Below are 21737 nucleotides of genomic sequence, written 5' to 3' on the forward strand. Positions count from 1 at the left end.
TTTCTTGGAATTAAAATATAAGCTACTATTTTGTAAATAAACTAACTTAATTAGAACAATAAACGATGGACGTATTCTAGTTTATATTTCATTTAGTTAATCATAGTAAAGAAATATTCATGATTTCACAAACAGCTGAATATTTTGCAGAGCAATTATTTGTTTCAGCGTTTGTCATTAAATAAAACCTGCATAATTTAAGTAAGAAATTAAATTCGAAAACAAAACAAAAAAAAAAAAGAAAGAAAGAATTTCTTTGTATGAAAAACAAGAATTATTTAATAATCAGAAAAACTATTAATCAATTTTTGTAGGAACAAAGAAGAAAACATTTAATATCATAGCTCCTGATATATTAAAATGCATTAAATTGCTTTTACTTTAAAGCTGGGAGGGAAGGAGGAGGAGGAGGAGGAAAGTAAATTCATTCTCTAAGCCAAAAAATTCTTAATTTTCTTTTTTTGGAAAAAGAAAAAATTATTGCTCTCCATTGTTTGAGAACTCCCACGGAATCATTTGATATTCAAGCATATCGTCTGCCCTTGAACTTCAAATAACATTCGAAACTATTTAACATTTTCACACTTTTAATGCGTTTTTAATGTGTGAGAAATTTTTGCCTTCCGTGAAGCATAACTGAAAAAAAAAATTAACGTGTTCATTACTGGGCAAGGAATAAATTATTTATTTTATTTGGGAGATCTCAAACAAACAAACAAACAAAAAAAGTTAATCGCAAGGTACAGACAGCTTTGAACTATTCGAACTGGATTTTGCAATGAGTGAAGATTCCCATAAAAGAAATATTCATTTAATAATAGACAACACAGGGGTATTTCTTGACATAGAAACAAAAAAGTGCCGCCACACACCATGGCGTCGTGTCCAAAGGCGCCATTGTACCATCAGCTACACTCCAAATTTTTATACTGATCATTAATTTTTTAAACAAACAAAATTCTATGCAAATTTCTATCATTAGCTGTTGTTTTTATTTCAGAGGTGTGGATTTTTTTTTCTTTTTCCCCTTATTATATAAAAGTCATGACTCATCTTGGAAGAGTTACATTTCACAAAAGTTTGAAACAAAAAGGAGGGACAAATTGCTACTTTTAACATCGGGGCCTTTCGGCAAGCCCACCTCTCTTCAATCCTGGGAAAATCGAGAAATAAAAAGAATAATGTTGGGATTTATTCTCCTCTTTCCATCAAGAAAATAATATTAGGGTTTCCTATTGAAATCCTTACTTCATGAATCGATGCTTTTGTATTGAGCTTGAATACAGCATAAAAAGCTTATGGTTAAAGGGTGGGGGGGGGTCTAAATTCATAGACATGGGATTTTTTTAAATGCATTTTCCGATTATTTATTTACAGAGCAAAAAGAGAGAATTTACTTAATCATGAAAGTAAGAACTACACGTAGTATTTTGAATAAGTAAGAAAAACATCAAATTTACAATGCGAAGTTAAATTATTTTGTTAATCAGTTAATATAAATTTTAAATAATTCGAATTTAATTAAGATAGCAATAGAAGATTTATCTTGAAACAAATACATAATTTACTACCAAATTCAAATCCAAAACCACTCACAACTAATCAGCAAGTGCAATGTTTTTAACGTTTGTATCTAGCTTGATTATAAAAAATTATTTCCACGTACCTACTTATTTTATCCTAGATTCTCTAGGAGAAATGCACACGTATGAAAACATTTTAAATGATAATGTGTTTAATGGCGATGCTAATAAGTTATATTATCAAATTAAATGATAAGTTTCGATATATGATACTTTTGATACATTAAATTCTAAAAAATAATTAATAAAAGCTACAGAATTTTTCTTCTGAATCCTCGAACCTGGTCTAAATATTAAAAATAAGACGTAAAATAACGCGAATGCTATGAGGTTCAGTTCAATGAGACAGTAAATTGCGTGCTTATTTTCGCTCATCAAAATGTTTTGTTGCCTGCGAATATGTTAAAAAATCAGAAATCAGAATTTGACTAACTAAAAAAAGCAAAATCTGACTAACTAAAAAAAATTCTAATCTTGTTTTAGTAATAATAAATACGAAAGTTAAGCAAGGAACAGAACGGAATAGATACCCATCATTTTTTCTTCCATTATGCCAAAGAGAAATCTTTTAAATCCTGCTGTATAAAATATTTCTTAGAAAATCAATTCCGAAATGTCAGGAAATTACTACGTGAAGGTTTGAATTCTTGCACATCATTATAGTGTTGCCACACACTATCTGATGTACTGAGTTTCATAACTTTGGGTCAAATAAAATTTTAAAAAGAACCTCGGATGTAACTACGGATTATTTCAAGTCCGATATTTTTTATTTCCATCCTAGACCTAGATTTCTAAATAAATACTTTTTTTTTTCTCAGGGTTAGCAAGATAGAACCTTGAATTCAAGCATCTTATGTCTGCATCCTCTTGTGCAGAAGCAAGCAGAATTTGACCTGTTGTGAATTTGACCCTTCATGTCGTCTTGACAGGATACCTCTGTACCCCACGAAGGAAAAAACGAATCCCAACTAATCTCAACTACATCCCCCTCCCTTCACACATTTTTAAAGCAGCCGCACCAACCGCTTGATGGCATGCCGCAGATAACAAGATTTGAGATAGCTTCAAGTTGAAAAGATACGATGGGGGGTTTCCCTGCCTGTCCCTACTGTCAAATATTTGGGTTTATTTATTTACTTTATTACAATTTTTTTCTTTCTCTTCCCTTCTTATTTCTTCTTCCTTTGCTTTTTCGAACTACGCCTTGCTGAAAACAGAATAATTTCACGGTAGTATTTTTTTTAGGTATCTTTGTTAACAGCTTCTTCCTAGCAGAAGACAGGAAGAAAAATATCAAAAGAAAAGACAATAAAAGATCCTTAGGAGGATTTCGAAAAGTATAATATGTATGTCGGCGCATGTTGGATATGGTTCGTGATAAAAGAGCATTAGAAAAACCCCATGCGCCATTCGACAAATAATCATTTATGAAATGTGGTTCATGACGCTCGGATATTTTATAAACTCGACAAAGAATCGTCTACTAAGATATATCTTTTTTTGATGTTTTAGGGCAAAAATGATATGAAGTCAACTTTATTTAAAACTTTAGAAGAGAAATACATGGTATGAAGGGCATGAGAATCTTGTGTGAAACTGCATTTAAGTCTGTGCTCTGTGAAATGCTGTTCGAGTCAAAATATTTAACAAACTCCATATAAAATTCGACTAACAATAAGTTACGAAGGTAAACTCTTTCTTCATAATTCAGAAAATTAGTAAGACATTTGGCAAAAAGCGAGGTTGAATTAAAATTGAGAAAAAGAAATGCAAAAAGTCTTCTTTAAATGACACAGAAAATTTCAACCTTTCAATTTACAATAGAACACAATTCTTCTTCTTCTTGTTGTTATTTAGGACACTTTTACACGCCCGCTGACGAACTGTCAGCGATTTAAGCTGAGTGTCCAGTGGCTTCTGAAGGCAAAAGCCCATGAGCACCCGAAGGCAGAAGTCTGACTTCCAGCTCATATGAAGATATCACACATATTCGCTTGCACAACCCCTTTTTACAGGGGGCTCTTTCACACACCTCACAGATAGAACATAGGGTAGGGAATAACCATGCCCGAACCAGGACACCCAGATCACGGCGAAGACACGCTACTCCTAGGCCAGGACGCCGACATACAGTTCTTGGTAACATATTTGAAAACTCGATTCAAATCAATAATTTAACAGCAGTCGTTTATGGAATATAGGTTTACCATAATGATATATAATACAAACTCGATGCGCAATTCGACGCACTATCATACACCATAAAATACGTCTTTTTATTATGTTTTGAGGAAAGAAATGATGTTGCGAGCTTGATTCAAAATTATATAAAAAAATTCAATCAATCTTGAGTGAAATAATACATACGTCAGTACATGTCGATTCATTATGGAACACAATTCTTGATAAATTATTTGACTGATATAAATTGCAATTCGAAAACAATTTACCAAAAGAAACTTTTATATGAAAAAGATTATCAAGCATTCATGTGAAATAATACATGAAACGTGTGGTTGCCGTTTAACATATTGTTGACCGCTCACAAGTTAACTCGTGTGTTTTCAAAACTGCGGCATCAAATTCCCATTCAAAAATATATTAATAATAGAATATAAATCGTAATAAAATGTTTAGTAAAGTTAATACGCAGATCGAAGAGGAAACATTTACTGAGAACATCCTCTCTTCATATACTGGGAAACAAGCAGTGTATTTGATAAAAGATTGGATATATTTTAAAGCTGCTGAAAGAAACTGAGATAATATTATCACTACCTTATGAGAATTAAACTCAAGTATTTAAAATTTATTAGATAACAATCGAATGAATATTAAGGGGCAATTTGTCCTTTTAGAATTACGACCCCCCTCCCTCAACATCTTGAGTAGAGAAATCAAAAAAGCAGCAGTATTTGATAACGAAAGAACTTAAAAGTTTATCAAAAATGATTTATAAATATGTTTTTTACACACAATATATATGATCTTTGATTCACATAAAATGGGGATTTACTCTTCAACACGATCAAAAATTTTAAAAAAGCACAACGGAATTAATTTAAATTAGTATGATTGCTTGAAAAATTAATCTAAAAATCATGCATTTATCTATTTAAAAAAGGATAGAGAAATGAAGGATGATGTGGTTCCTTGTTATAAACATTAATTAAAAGAAAGAACTTCTAATAAGACGACAATAAATAATTCTTAGTAAAAATAATATCACTGAAAATGACTCAGAAAGAAAATTAATATCCGAAATTAATGAATCGATTACGCGAATTTATTAGCATGGTAAATTAACCTTTAATTTATAATTTGTCATTACGGAAGCTGATGATGGTTTTCTATTTGGTCGTATAGCCTTAAATCAAGGAGGCATCAAATATTATCCCGAAACTCTAATTAACTTCTGAACTAACATTTTCGATTATGCAAACAAAGAAAATAATTCAGATGATGATTTAATATGAAGCATTTAAAAAAGTTTTGAAATTTAGAGGCTTCTCAAACATTATTTAATTCGTAAATAAATCAGATAAATGAAAGCCTTGTCAAATGTGCTTGCGCACTTACAACAGCTCAAATGCGTGGCGCAAGTCGTAACAAATTAATCAGAGCAGTGATGTAGAAAAAAACTGAACATGTTTCACGCCCCTTAATAACAAAAAAGAAGCAACTGTCAATAGTAAAAAATTTATATATCTGTGACTTTTGTTATCTTCAATGTAAAATGTACTTTGTACATGTTTGTGTTTTGTGAATGTAACAAATTAAAAAGAATTACCTAGTCACAAAATGCAAAATAAGTTTATACAAGCAGCAATAAATACTACTTGAACTGAATTTAAATTCTATATGTAATACTTTGCAGAAATTCCTTATGCTGGTATAATACCATTTTAAGAGTTTACAATTTTCTAGAGTCATATCTACAAAGTTTGTAACGCTCATGATTTCTTATTTTTAATGTTCACATTTTAGGTCAGAAAATTTAGAAATCAAAACTATCTGAGATCCAGATGATGCGATCGCGATTTTTTTTATTCAGTATCTTAATCAGGAACTCGACTAGCACAATTGAATTCACTGTATATTTAGATTTTGTTCATGCTTTGTTAATACTTTTTGAGATAGTGCGGGACCGAAATTTTGCTGCTATATTCTTCGAAATTTTGCCTAAGAACAGTAATAATAATATAATTACTGTTTGTCAAAGAGAAAGCGCACCCCATAAAATTAGTCTTGAGAAGCGTCATGACACTGCATGGCAGTTTTTGAAAGGCTTTTCTATAGCCTCACGAGCTGAAAACCAAGCAGCAGAACGAAACATTTTAATAAGGAGATAAAAACTTCAATATCTCTGGAAACCTCAGAAATATATTCTATTTTTTAATTCAAAATGCTCGGTGTCGATACTTTAAATGTCACACTTTGGTATATTTGTTAAATACACTCAAGATATTCAAAAAAATTGAATGTGTTAACTATATAATATAAAAATTGCTAATAATGACTCGTAACATTACCATGCATGATTCACTTTTTCACAAAGTTATCTTAAAATTCATGATAAATATGAAACATCTGAAAAAAAAATCATTTTCTTTATTAACATTATTGATTAAGAAATACAGCTCTCGTGAATAGAGAAAATATTTTGATAAGAGAGAGACAAAAATAATTAAATAAAATCGCACCAACAAAATTACGTTTCTTTTGAAAAATTCATTTAATGTCCTTTTTCGAAGCTACATTACAGCTATTTCTACATGAAGAATAATTTTAAATTGTAGTCAGATGTCCAGGAGAACACTTGAACCGTCAGCCACCCCCTTCACTTCCATACCACATCAATGAGATGCTTTACTCACGACAAATTTGAAGTGCAAAGGATGTCCATATACAGCAGACTTTTAGTGAAATCGGGTTTTGAGCTTCCGATCCTCCAGTTCTGAAGCCAAGAAGCAATCAACAGGCAACCGCTACAACACTTAGCGCGATTGATTTTAAAAATAAATTAAAATTTTTATAACTCATGTTTATGGCCAAAAAGTAAACTTATTAAATTTATAAGAAGAGTTTCTATGAAAAGCAGAATAATGTGAAGTAGAAAATATCAGCAACACAGAATGATTAATTAGTATGAGGATTCTATAAGTCTATTATTTAGATCGCTTTAAAACATATGGCTAAGGCTTTTTTGCTCACGAAAAACTCAAATTATTACATTTTTTTTTTTTTTTTCAGTTTGTACGCAAGTGATCCTCCATTAAAAGTATATAAATAGATGAGTGTAAGGAACTGGGCTAACAATAAATGAAACTAAACATTGCGCAACTGTAATGATCCTGTGTGTTTTTTGTCTTACAAGGTCTATACTTCATTTGGTGAACTTCCCGTGCCGGAAAGAGATAATTTTAGGTTTAAGAGCACCGCACCGTCTAGGTTTCTTCATTACCACTGTGCTTTACCTGGTTAAGAGAAGAAAGATGTAACAAGTTCTTCGTCATACAGACACATAATGATACATGGAGGGTGTATACATTGCATAGAACCGTTACAAAGAAAAACTACGGCAGAGAATAAGGCAGAGAAATAAAAATGAAATGCAATCGAGTCCAAAAAATAGGAGGGGAGAGGACAATTATAGTTCTTTGTTCTTCGACATCAGTGAAGCGCAACGCCTTCTAGGGATAGTAGATGATGATTTTTTGATGGTCCTTAGCATTTAATGCTCTACATGGGAAAAAAATCAAGGGAAATGAAAGCTCACGGGGAGGGAAAGAAAGTTTTATTTGTATGAGATGGGATGCTGCGAACTGTCGTTAACGTTTCAGGGAAACGGAACCAGTAGATCACATACTATTATCGTACTGTTCTCTACTGTTAACAAACGAAACACCAATTTTTCTGCATTTCATTGGAATTTAAAATAATTTTTCGTGTGAGTTTGCTTTAAAAAATCCCTCACAATTCTCAGCCCCTCAAATGTTTTGTTTTATCTTTTACTTAATAAGATGAAGCCTTATTTTTGTGGAATGTATTGTCTTACAGGTCCATTCAAGGAATGCTCATGATTTTCATGGATTCCACGTAATTTTTCAATCGAACCACGACTCGAATATTAACGCCATTGAATGACACATAGTTTAAAAGTTTAAAAATGCGATACCTCGATGCGCGAATTTGACCTGTCAAAATATATTAAAGGATTATCTATCTTAAACATACTGATCATATGAACTCCATAATTTCAGCAGCAAACCCAAAACTTATGCATTTAAATATATAATAATATATACACATATAATGCTCGGACATGTCGACTTAAGATTTTGCAAAATTTTTTTTTTTTTGGGGGGGGGAGGATAGAACTTGATTTTGCTTTTACAGAAGCCTATAAAAAAAGCAGCCATATTTAGATGAAAATATATTACGTTGCGGACTAAAAAAAATTTAGGATTAAATTTCCTTAATTTGATGGGAATATTAAATACATTAAATTTTTTCCTCGGCAGAATAAAAATTAATCACTTTTTTTTTTCAGTGTGAGTTGTGAAGTGAAATAATGCCGGCCATTGTGAAAAAATACACCAATGCCTTTAATTAGATTGCAAAAAAATATTACTTCTGTATCTGAAAAAAAAAATCACTACGAAGTAAAATAAAACTTTAGAACTTGATAACATTACAGTAACATTAACTCGAATACAAAAAAACTATGTATTCATCCTCTTATCATATGGTTAATTTATTTTACTTTGGAGAAAACACATCAGCTGTACGCTAACCGAGTTTATATTTCAGTTGAATGGTTTCAATAATGCTCTGCATTTTATTATCCGTACTACGCCAAATACGCGGATCTGATATAGTAACTCATTGTTTTCTCAGAATTCTCCATGAAACAGATGATATAAAAACTGAGAGGGCTGTTTCCATTTTGTTGCCAAAATTGAAACTGTTATCAGAATGCCGTTTGTAGAGGAGTTGACTTAATTTAAGTAAAATTCATGTAGAAATAGACATACAAACATTTCCATAAAGTAAATGTAATTTCCAGACTGGAGCCACTATCAAAATGACTCTTATTATTCTAAATAAAAACTTATATTAATTAAGATTAATATTTCTTAATATTACATTTTATATATTTATAAAATGTTTTATTGTAACTTAAATAACCATATTCAATGAATTTCTTTTCTGATTATAGTGTATTAACATTTCACTTTCTTACATTTGGGGTTGCAGAACGATTTTCCATTCACAAATGGGGTCGCGAGTAAAAAACTTTAAGAAACCCTATTCAGGGGAGCTTAATTTTTTGCCGTTATAAGATTCTCTACGAAATTCTTTACTAAGCATATTGTTTTCCTGCTCTTGGAATGCTTCTAATTTGGTCTCGAATGTCTACATATTTAAAACATCCCTGTCGATCCTTCTAAAATATCATTAAAATCAAAATGAGGATCATTTACGTCTTAGCGTTAGAGCAAGAATAGCAAGGAAGGGCTTCATTATGCTAGATTTTCTGCTTTCATAAATACATGTGGTAGAATTCAAATTGTCTAGTTTCCAGTTATTTCAACAATTAATTCGCGTTAATATAAGTTTTTATTTAGAATATTTAGAGTTATTTTGATAGTGGCTCCAGTCTGGAAATTGCATTTAATTTTTTCAGCTAGAATGAAAGAATTAATTCGTCCCCGTTTCTGGCCCATAGATTTTGTGATGCTTTGTTTTATGATATTTGGTTTTTTAACCTCATTGATCGTGCTTGTGCATTATATGGGCATTGAATTACCGCTTCTGAAACATTTAAGGTAGAATTAAATCGTTCAAAGATTTTATAATTCAATACAAAAATTACACATAATCTACAAACATCTCAAATATTCCATGGATTCTGAATTGAACCAGTACGACAGCAAATTCCCAAAACGAAAGGTGTCATCTAATTAGATAATAAGAAATTAGAATAATTAAGAGGTTGATTATCATTTCAATTTTTTGTTAATAATTTAGAAATGTTTCCAATCAGAAATTGTTCAGTAATGACATCTAAAGAATAATGTTTCGAAATAATAAATTTTTGATTTTTTAAATTCGAAACTTGAATGATAGAAATTAATTTTCATTTCAGTGAAATATATTAAGGTAGTAATGTATTTTTCGATTTTAAATCAGTACTTTTATTGTATGGATATACGCAGCCATCTGTGTAATAGCAATCAATTTCTGAAAAATTTGTGCAAGTAAAATAATTTTTCTTTCATTCTTTTAACAATAAGATGCTTCCATGTATCTCATCTTTAGCACAAACAATTATACAGGGAAATTATGAAGTGCCTTTGCTTACTTTCAAAATTCTATACAGTCTAAAACAGTACACAGTAAGATAAAACTAAAACGGAAGCATTGATACATGTCAGGGGGGAAAACGGATTATAAGGTCTAACAGTACGGTGGAAAAAAAAAAAAATGTTTTTTCTTCCTTAATTTCAGTAAGCAAATTCTTTTTCATTCAATCTGAAAAACCCTTGTATATGTATAAAAAATATATATACGCTGTTGGAAATTTGCCCTCCAACCCAAAATTCACTATTCTATAATGAAACAAAATTTCACAATGGGAAATGAAGAAAGTATTTTGCAAGTGAATTCCTTTTCGATGAGCGTTAATCATAAACCTAATTTATTACAAAATATTTATTTCACATCAAAACTGGGATGAAAATACTACCTATTTTTTTATTTATTGGGAACCTTTTTTCATGATTTATCACCATTAACTTCAGATTTTGAAGAAAGTTCCAAACTTATTTATGATTTATGATGCAGGTTTTTCCATAAAGGATAACAAAATATTTAGATTTTTTAGCAAGAAAAAATATTTCCAAGCTCTTAAATTTAATCCACAGTCATTTAAATTATATCATTTCCCTCTTTGAGTATCGCGAACTAATGTTTACATTTTGTGTTCTAGCGAATAAAATTCAATGTTAAAAGTTCGAAATTCCGGAACTTTCTTATCTGATGTTTCATAATATAATGTTAACAGAGATGCAAATAAACACACACATATTATATACATATATGATATGACTATGATCCGATGCTCTTCTCAGCTAAATTTTCTATTAAACTGTTACGATAGAGATAATTGTAATTAACCGAATATACAGCTAGATCGGTACTGTTTGCCTGCAATAATATATGTGACATATATATATATAAAGCTGATGATGGTTTTCTATTTGGCCGTATAGCCTTAAATCAGGGAGGCATCAAATATTATCCCGAAACTCTAATTAACTTCTGAACTAACATTTTCGATTATACAAACAAAGAAAATAATTCAGATGATGATTTAATATGAAGCATTTAAAAAAGTTTTGAAATTTAGAGGCTTCTCAAACATTATTTAATTCGTAAATAAATCAGATAAATGAAAGCCTTGTCAAATGTGCTTGCGCACTTACAACAGCGCAAATGCGTGGCGCAAGTCGTAACAAATTAATCAGAGCAGTGACGTAGAAAAAGATTGAACATGTTTCACGCCCCTTAATAACAAAAAAAGAAGCAACTGTCAATAGTAAAAAAATTTATATATCTGTGACTTTTGTTATCTTCAATGTAAAATGTACTTTGTACATGTTTGTGTTTTGTGAATGTAACAAATTTTAAAAAAATTAAAAAGAATTAGCTAGTCACAAAACGCAAAATAAGTTTATACAAGCAGCAATAAATACTACTTGAACTGAATTTTAATTCTATATGTAATGCTTCGCAGAAATTCCTTATGCTAATATGGTATAATACCATTTTAAGAGTTTACAATTCTCTAGAGTCATATCTACAAAGTTTGTGACGCTCATGATTTCTTATTTTTAATGCTCATCAGCTTAACCATCCTCAGAAACCATCCATCAGCTTAATAATATATATGTGAAATATATATATATTTCATTTGACCATCTAAAAAATGTATCATTATTACAAGCAAACAGTACCGATTTAGCTGTATATTCGGTTAATTACAATCATCTCTATCGTAGCAGTATATTATATATATATAATGAATGCATCAAAACTTACAAAAAACGAACAGCATCGAGAGGCTTTTGTTTGACAGTAAAGAGGTGGTAAAATCTCAAAGAATGCGTTCATTTAATAATTTAGAAAAAAGTAATGCAGATTTTCAAATTCCGTTAAAGAGTTTAAAATGGCGTCTTTTTTTTTTTTTTTTCTTTCCCAAGGTGTGTTTTATTACCCCATAAAAGAACTGCATTTCCTGAAAATTAGTTAAAATTCGCATTCCAAAGACATCTCATAAATCTGAAAGTTTTATTTTAATTTTTAAATGTTTTAAAGTCGTGGATCACGATCACAAATATGGAAAAAAGAATTAATGCATTTTATTTTTTTAGTTTTTTCCCCCAATATTTATAAGAGACGGTAATTAAAAGTTAATCTAAAAATGTTTCATTGAGGTTTGTGGAATAACTCTTGTTAATTGAATTTCTTTTTATGAAATATCGATTAAAACTGCACTTAATTATTTATATTACAAACGTGGAATCGCGAAATCTTTCCAACACAAGAAAGAGGACCGATTATAGTAGCTTTAAAGCTCTACTTTGACAGAAGTATTCTTTTGTTCGATTAACCCTTGTACTTGGAAAAGTAATTCGATGCATAATTATTCACCTAATACAACAACTTGCTCATTGCTCTGAAAAATAAATATATATAATTATTTTAAGTTGAATTTCTCTGAAAAGTTAAAAAGTTCTTACCACTCTGCAGGTACTTTTAACAGTTAAAATTAAAAATAAATAAATATATAAAACGACAAAATGAGCACTGTCTTCAAAAAAATGAAATTATTATATATATATATATATATATATATATATATATATATATATATATATATATATATATATATATATATATATATAATGAATGCATCAAGACTTACAAAACGCCGAAATGAGCACCATCCAAATGCAAAGGATTAGTATCCTATTTAAAAGTAACAAGAGAGATGCTGTTTTGAAGATATAATTTCGAATGTAATACATATATTTAATTAAAATTTTGTTTAGTTATATTAATATCTCGTTTAAAAGAAAAGCAAGAGGGATACTGCATAGAATTGAAAATTTCGAACCCGATGCAGATATTTATCTAAAGTTTTTGTTAGATTCCCATCCCGTTTAGAAGGAACACGGAGAGTACTGCTTTGAATAAAAAAAAAATTCCGAACACGATTCATACATTTGAAAATCACCTTCCTAAGTAGTTCGCTGAAAGAAAGCATTTTAAACCTTTTACGAATACAATTGAGGCTCTGACTTGTATTTCTTAAGCGCGAAAATTTTTAGATTTGCCCCCAGTCCAGCTCTATTACTATTACCCAGAAGGATTGGATAAGGAACAGGCCGGGCTCTCTGTTACGCTCACAATAGACGCGGTAATGTAACCTCTCTATAGAATGCTTCCCATAGAAAAAAAAAAAAAAAAAAAGAAAGAAAAAAAGTTTCAGTATAATCCTCACGGGTATCACTCCTTCGGAAGAATGAAAAGGCACAGAAAGCATTCCTTTCTCTGCTGCCGCACACTATTTTTAGATTTTTTTATATTCAAAACATTCCCCCCTCCCTTAAATAATAGGTTTGGGTAAATCCGCTACTGGATCAAGTATTAGCATTTTTAAAGACGACGCAAAGCTCCCCAATGTATTCTGTCGTAGAAGTCTACAAAGAGATATATTGAATACGAATTTGGAAATCTAGTTTTACGAAAAATATTTACCTACGACAGTAATTCAGAAGACCTAGCGCAAAATAAATACAGTACATAAATAATAGCACCTGGAGAACTTGAAGTACCATCTAAATAGTAAAGTGATTTCAAGAGGCAGATTAAAAAGAATAGAAAAGAGAAAAAAGTATTATTTGGAAATATATTATATCAGAGATGCTATAAATGGTTTATATGATACGAATGAGAAATACTCACGTAGAATCCAAAAGGTCTGAACTAAAGTGAAGAATACTTTGAAAGTCTGGGGTATTATCAAAAGAGGCATATTATAAAAAAAATACAAAAACTTATAAAATAGTTCACTTATTTTATTTAGGAATTGTAAGTGTTTGCATCTAGAATTTCACATTATATACACATATTTGCAATCAAAAATCAAAAGTGTTCGCATAATTTTAAAAAGAAACAAAGAATTCCTCTCTGCCCGAAAATGAGTCTGAAAGATAGGTTGGTTAAAAACTGATTATTATGATTGGCCATTATGATTCCAACCACAGTTTTCTGCCCTTCTGATGTCACAACGACGCTGCTTCAGATCACCCCGTCAAATACGAGGTGAGGAGTAAATTTTTAGTGGAGGGAGTAAAAGTAATGAGATGTATTATTATGTATATGTGAGTATAAGGATTCCTTTTAATGCAAAGAAATCTCCGAAAGAGTTGTAGTTTTATTGTAATTCCTAAAAATTAATGTTAAAGTTTTTGCTATTATACGGCTATTATAATAATCATAATAATCATTATCCAAAAAGTTTGTGAAAACGATGCATCCTACACGATGGTAGACAGGGAATACGAGTGGTAAGGATTAATAGTCAAAATTTTGTGCGCTAACAAAACTTTGTACAAAAAGCTTTGCTAAAATTAAAAGAAAAGAAAAAGTAACATTGTTTCATTTCATAAAGCTTTTGCATCATAACAGTAAACCATATATTAACATTAAATTAAGACATTCAGATCTTAATTATCTTTGCATTTTTTTTATGGATTCTGAAAAAATCAAATTATATAACAAATAATTCGGACCCACAGAATTTCTTGGCTACATTTACATTTGATATATAAAGAATTTAAAGAAAAATGGGATAAACCGAAACTGCTGGAAAAAGAATACATTCAAAATCTCCGAAAAATCTTTTTTTTCCTCTCTCCTCCTTCTCCAATGAAAAATACTGCAGTACTCTCTTGATCAAAGAGAGAATTATTTTCAGATTTCAAACAAAGAAGTTATTTGTTAATTATGCTAAAACGTTTTAATAGCAGAGAGTAGATAGAGAAACCAGAAAATTAAAAATCTCTAGATTCCTTCGGGCCCAGGAAACAATGAACCTCAAAACAAAAGCAAACAAACAAATAATAATACTTAAAAGGATGTTAACTCTCTCAAATTGGAATTATTTTTATGCTCGGAAGTTCGCCAGCGTATGAAAGAAAGCGTTAAAATTTGAATATTACTTTAAAAAGCCGGTTTTTATGGACAGAAAAAGAGTAAGAAATAAAGAAAGTAGTTTAACACAAAACTTTTCAATTTCAAAACAGATCGCATTCTCAGCTAGCTACTCGAGTAAAACCCGTCAAGTGAAACTTTCCCAACTGAGTTCGCCACTGAAAACCGGTACAGCTCTTATAAAATGTAAAACGAATCTCGATTTAAAATTGTGAGTGAGAAAGAAAGTGGCGAACGAAAGCGTGGATTTCAATATTCGGTTTCAAAAGAAGAAGAGAGAGAATTGCCCTACAAAATATAAAAAGATTTTAAACACATACAGTTTACATTATGCTTGATACTGAAATTTTCATTGTTTTAGTAAGCTGAATTTAATGTAGTTGTCTTGATCTCGTGCAATTTTTCAGATTTTTTTTTTTCGACCTTGTTATGATACGGTTTAAAAGCGTCATTAAATCTTGCTTTCTTTTTGTTTTTAGTATAAAGCGTCAGATTTTGCTGTTGTTTACATAATCATAGTTTCTTTCACCTTTGGCATGGAGCCCGTAGACAACACATTGTCCAACAGTTTGAATCAAGAAGATTTCATAAAGGCTTTCCACTGCGACGACAAGATTTTCACGAAAAAAGAAGAGAGAAACTCTTGTTTTAATATCAACGTCAAAGATAATTCACTGTAAAATCTTTTTTCTTTGTCCACTGCTTAAAAAATTTGACTCAGCCACAAATTTCAATGGAGAAAGGATTTTTTTTTCTCAGAAGGACATTTTATTCAAATGTACATTCTCCCAGATCCGATCACATTTTAAATTTGATCACTTCGAAACACTAACAGGAAAACTTAATGTAAAAGTATGTCTGGTAATGAACGGGAAAATAAATAATTAACAGTTTAACTATAAACAATGGTGAAAAGTAAAGTTCTATAATATATGACGAAAGAATATTAAATATGCCACTTTAGAGTTCGATCTTCTGAATTTTCAAATGAAATTTCATCTCCTCTTTTGGGAATATTTGACACTTATGAGGCATTTACGATGCGTATGAAATGTAGGTATACTTTACATCGAATAATTAAATCTATGGATATCTTAATTATAGACTGCAAACTCAAAAATATGAAAATGCGATGCACGAATCTCACTCGCTCAACTTAAAAGGTTAACTAAGGCGGCAAAGAATTCACAGGTGTCCAACAAAGTCCATTGTAATTCGCAACGGGGCCATACAAAGCATCCGATTATAAAAATCGGAAAAAGATTCACATCTTCGAAATGAATAAATTTTCGACCTCAGACTGTACTCCTATAAAATGTTAGTCGATTGGTCGCGAACATAATTTTTATTTCTGTGACAATTGCTTGAGTGACATATATAGAACGCTGTTGACGATTCTGTGACAAAAGCATCTCCATGTGCGTGATTCGTCTTTCCACTTCAAAAGGGTGGTAAAATTATCAAAAACTTCTAAAGGGAGGTAAAATTTCAACCATTGTGATTTGTGAAACGGTGAACGGTGAAGCTTTGAAAAAACGGTGCAGCTTTGTATTACTAGATAATATGCATTTTGCGAGGATATTTTATATCTATTTTAATAGAGTGCCACTTTCCTTATTTTTGCTTTAATAATTTTCTGGTCTTCGTCCTCTCTTTTTATAATTTTATGACTCTTTAAGAAAAATAGAAAATAATTGGAATAATTTTTCCCCGTCGGATTGAGTCAATGCTTTGGTAGAAAAAGTCGTCGAGTTTGAGTCCTGCATCAGTTCATTTCGAATACGAGCCCTGAAGCAAGTAAAAAAAATTACTATCATGATATGAAGATCACCCAAAATTCAAAAGGAAACGATAAAAGAAAACTAATTTTTTTTTTATCACAGGGAGACTAAAATATTTAGACAAGTTTTCTAAAAAAAATTTTTTTTAACTAATTTAAAATGAAACAAATTACAACTAGTACAAAGAAAATAATCAATACGAAATCGAGAGAGAAGGATAATTTATCTTGGAAGATAAGCACACCTAAGAGTGATAATTTTTTTTAGTTATTTGAACTATTACGAAGGCATTGACTTGGTACATTTTTAATTTATTATACCAAGATTCTTAGAATGTGAGATCGAGGATTAGTTTCGACATATTAGCAGAAATAAAAGTGGCCATGCGTTGCAGGCGAAAGGCATGTTACTGGCATGACAATTTAATGAAAAGTGAATCGACTCTAATGAAGTTCAAGTGAAAAATGCACGTCACGTGACAGAAAAAGGAGGTGGCATTACAAATTAGATATTACTATTGGTTGATTAATTGATCAGGATGTCTAGCAAAAGGTTTCGGGTGCAAATAACTTCGTCTTGGATAACTTTTTGGCATGCACATTTTAAATGATTGATACAATATATCTTTATAACAAATAAAGGAAAAAGCCGAAATCCACAGGCAGGAAAATGAATCAAGAGGATAGAAAAATGCCATTAATAATGAAAAGACATGTGATTAAATTTCATGCATTTTGATGAAGTGAAATCAAAGCAGCTTACATTTAAGGTGGAATGAAATCAAAAGCAAGTTAGATTCATTTTGATGGCAATTTCAAAGCAGCGTTATTTTAAAACCTCTTTAAACTAGAAATATTCAGTCTTATAAGATAGGGGGAAATATAGTTACGAATTTCGGTTAACAATATATGACCTCTCATATCACAACACACAACAGTTATAATTATAATGATGAGTTTTGATATCTATAATTTTTATACGCATGATTATCTTCATTATGTTCAATCTCAAGGTTTCTTTAAACATCGACCCCAAGTCAGTGAAAACCTTGATTGTAAATGCATCATTCGACTTCAGTATTACAGTCAATGACGTCAATTTAAAGATAGAAAGGTTGAATGGCGAACTAAAATTATATTGAATATAATCCTCTGAAAAGAACTTATATAAATGAATAGAATTTAGTTTTAACAGCCAGTAATCAATATTCTGTCGTATAAAACTCTATATTTTAGAAGCAAATTGCTTGAGTTGCTGTATTTGAAATCCAAATTGCTTTCATGACAGTATTTTTATAGCAATAAGATGAATAGGAACAGTTACGCATTCCGCTTCGTTCATTGCTCCAAAGCGCCGCTTTTGATTTTTCTGTACTGTCAATTTGAACTATCATTGATTAAAACATAATAATTAAGTATGTTCTTGATTCAAAATATTTCATTTAAATTAAAAAAAGCGACTAGAAAAGATTAATTTTGTTAGTTTATTACCAATTAATATTTCGCGTGCTTATTTCGGTAGTTAGAAAACAATTTCAATGAAAAATTGAGTTCTGAATTTTTTCAGTTGAAAAATTCGTTTCGGGAAAAGGTTCAATATATATATATATATATATATATATTTCATTATTTAAAGTTTACAGTGGTACAGTACATGTTCTACAGTACAGTTCTATAACACAGATTTCCATAAAAGAGTTTTTATATGCAGATTTCAATGAACACTGAATCAAGTTCATTTCAAAGAAAAACATAATTCATTAACAATATATGCTCTTGTACGTTTTCCCGATATATCGATAATCTTAATGAAAACTGCATAAAGCTACCTAAACAAACATAATCATATGCAAACAGAAATAAAGCGTTTCATATTTCACACTTCCATTTGTGGAAACCTGAAAATAAATTATTCGTGTGATGGACTTAAATCGTTTCCTCCCCCTTCTTTTTGCCTATTATTGTTATTAGTATTGGGGTTTATTTTTCGAGAATCTCAAGACACTATCGACTTATTATACCTAATTTGCTATCGATAAGCAAAAAAATTTAAAACACCGAACTACTTTACGCGGAAATAAAACCAAATAAATTCATTTCATAAATATTTTTCTTGTTTCTGCACGCGAGGAAATATCTTTCGCCTTCGCATAAATATCGGTTTAACCAGACACAAGAGATGTTTGTGATATTTCGCTATGGAAAGCGTATCTACAGATGAACTGTAGTTAAAAAACAATTTTAGGAAAACTCGGCGCCTTCCATTGTGGGCGCTTCCCTTCCCCGCCTGGAGGAAGGCATCGGATGAGTGACTTTTGTTTTGACTACGACAGAAATCATTAAGAACAGCATTCGACAGAACCGAAGTGTGGATAATAGTAATATTTGGTCAAAATTACGCCACGGCCTCACTATATATCCTACGATCAAACTGTGGTCTCTTCGTATACCCTCCACCCTTTGAAATACACTGGCTGGCAAAGCAGCCTCCTGATTCACTTGCCGTGCCCCCCTCCCCTCCTCCTCATAGATAAACGAAAGCCAAAAGAATGCGTAAACACTATATTCATTGAAAAAATAATAACATATACAAGAGTTTTATTCTTAGCTTTCAAAACCAGTAAAGAATCTGCAGTAAAAAGAGAGAGATAGATAGAATGCAAATATCAAGTTGGATGGGTGAGGTACAAAACATAGCAAAATTTTCTTCGCCCAGAAACATAAATACCAAGCCAAGAAGATATAATAATAAAAAAAAATAATACTTTTAAAATGAATAATAATTTTTATATATATATTCGTTTGGATCATTTTCCCGATTCCTTCGATTATTTTAACTGTTGTTAACATGGACAGAATTGTCTTGCTTCACTTTCAAATTGTTCCAGAGACGCTATCAAAGGAGATAAAGAAAACAATTAAGAATTGAATTCTTAAAAAAAGGAAACATCTGTTTTACCGTCAAAAAATAGGAGAAATGCATCCAAAAGAAATGAAAAAGTTCGGAAACTTCCTTTCAGGAGAAGATAAAACCAATATCATTTGATAACCCTTCAAAAGCAGCATTGTTTCAATAAGCAGTGATATTCTTTATACAAACTTATTGAGAATATTTGCTAAATATCATAATATTTTTTTATTTGGAATATTGTATGTAATCTGATCATAGGTTCATATTTATTTGCGGCATTATTATTTAATCCAATAATGAATAAACTGTGATTTCAGGTCATTAAATCTCCTATTCAATCCTCAAAAGATAACAAAAGATCTAAAGGAACTAAAAATGATCCGGTAGAAAAGTAATTTCTTGATTCTTTATCAGATTGAAAAGAATACTACGGAAATGGCAGATAATGAAATCTAATTTCCTTAAATCCGAAATTTCCATTTATATACTTAATATAATCAACAATTATTGTTATTCGAAGCAAAAAGTAGGATATGAAATCGTCAAAGTGAATCTTAAAAGAATTAATGAAGACAAATCGCCAATAAATGGCGATTTTAAAATGAAAAAAACTATGAAAAGAAAAATTTAGAGGTACTGCATACATCAGTTTCATTGTTTCTTACCATTTTATTTTAAATAAATTTGATTTTAAATCGGATGCAAACAAAATGAAATATAAACTTTAAACAAACGTCAAAAGTTTTAACATAATTCAATACTATTAATACAGATATAGGGTATAGAAGACGTTTATTTTCTAGCAGAATTACAATCATTGGTAGTAAGTAAATCACAGTGTCTATTTTGGGTGGTAGTGGTATGTTGAAACTATTAGACTGCCATTTTCCGTCAAAAGAAACCACCCTATAACAGGCCTCTAACAACCTCATTCTAGGCCCACCTACTAATTATCAGCTCAGGCCCTTCCTTGATACAAGTTTCCACAGAAATATATAATTTGATGTCACCCTAGGGCCCCTAATCGCTAATAGACTCGAAAGTGCTGGATCCGGCAATGCCTGGCATTTTGAGGATCGAAAGGATTCTTTTGGTTTGATTTTGGTCAATATGGTAATGCAGTTTATTGTACTTTAGTTAGTATTACAGAAAAATTAAAATATTGGGGCAATTCTGTTTGAGAATAACGATACATTTTTTTAAAAAATGAAGCTTTAATGGTGATATTCAAACTTGCTTTCATCATATAATGTTATCGATGACTTTATGCCGTAATAGTGATAAATAATTCCTTCATACTTTTAAAGATTTGCCATCAAACATTAGAATATATTTGGTTCTAGTGATATTTGGATGCTTAGAAAAATTTAGGTTTCTAAATGAATGAAAACTTAATGTCTTTATGAAAGAACTGCACGCCCTTCAATGGTGAAACAAGTTGAACACATAACTGACAACAGATCTGGAATTTCACAGTTGTTTCTCAATCCGATACTTTTTATACTCAATCGTCTAAAGACAAAATTCTCGATTTCGCAATTCTTGAACCTTAAAATGAGAAGATGATTCAAAATAATACACATTGTTAATGAAAACAAGGGGTTTCCTATTGACGCCAGTATTAGAATGGAATGGAATGGTCTCCAAACCACCGACGAGAAATCTTTGCACGTGTTGTATTGTCAGCTGAACCCAACCCTACATCAGATAAATGCCTTTTGTTGTGAGGCTGATTCAGCTGTAAGCGAAGAGTGTGAGGGTTCTGGTATTTGTTTGCATAAAGGAATATGAGAATGGACGACTTTTGAACGTCAATATTCAGTCGAGTTTTTCGAAAAGAATGAAGGTAAAATCGACATTTTGAAGAAAAAATAAGACGCAGATAAAACCCGCGTAACACGGTACATACATTCCTTACATACCCGAGTAATACGCAAGAGAGATTGAAGAGCAACTACAAACAAAAAAAGTATTTCAGTTCCAAAATTAATTGAAAAAACAATTACGTTTTAGAAAATAATAGAAATATAATTAAGGCAATTTTCATAAATTTAACAAGAGTTGGATTTTTTATTTTTTTAATATTGCATGGCTTCTTTTCTATTCCTTTTGTAAAAACATCTTTTTATTAAAATACATTTAGTTTTTCCTTATAAATTGCGCTTTATGGTTA

The 21737-nt window shown here is 30.7% G+C and overlaps 1 protein-coding gene across 1 annotated transcript in view; it reads right to left on the reverse strand.

Moving 5' to 3' along the window:
* LOC129958215 (cadherin-related tumor suppressor-like) overlaps positions 1-21737 on the reverse strand; it is a 246362-nt gene that overhangs the window by 143968 nt on the left and 80657 nt on the right. The window lies entirely within an intron of this gene.

Source organism: Argiope bruennichi, chromosome X1 (genome assembly GCF_947563725.1).
Source record: "Argiope bruennichi chromosome X1, qqArgBrue1.1, whole genome shotgun sequence".
Lineage (NCBI taxonomy): Eukaryota > Metazoa > Arthropoda > Arachnida > Araneae > Araneidae > Argiope > Argiope bruennichi.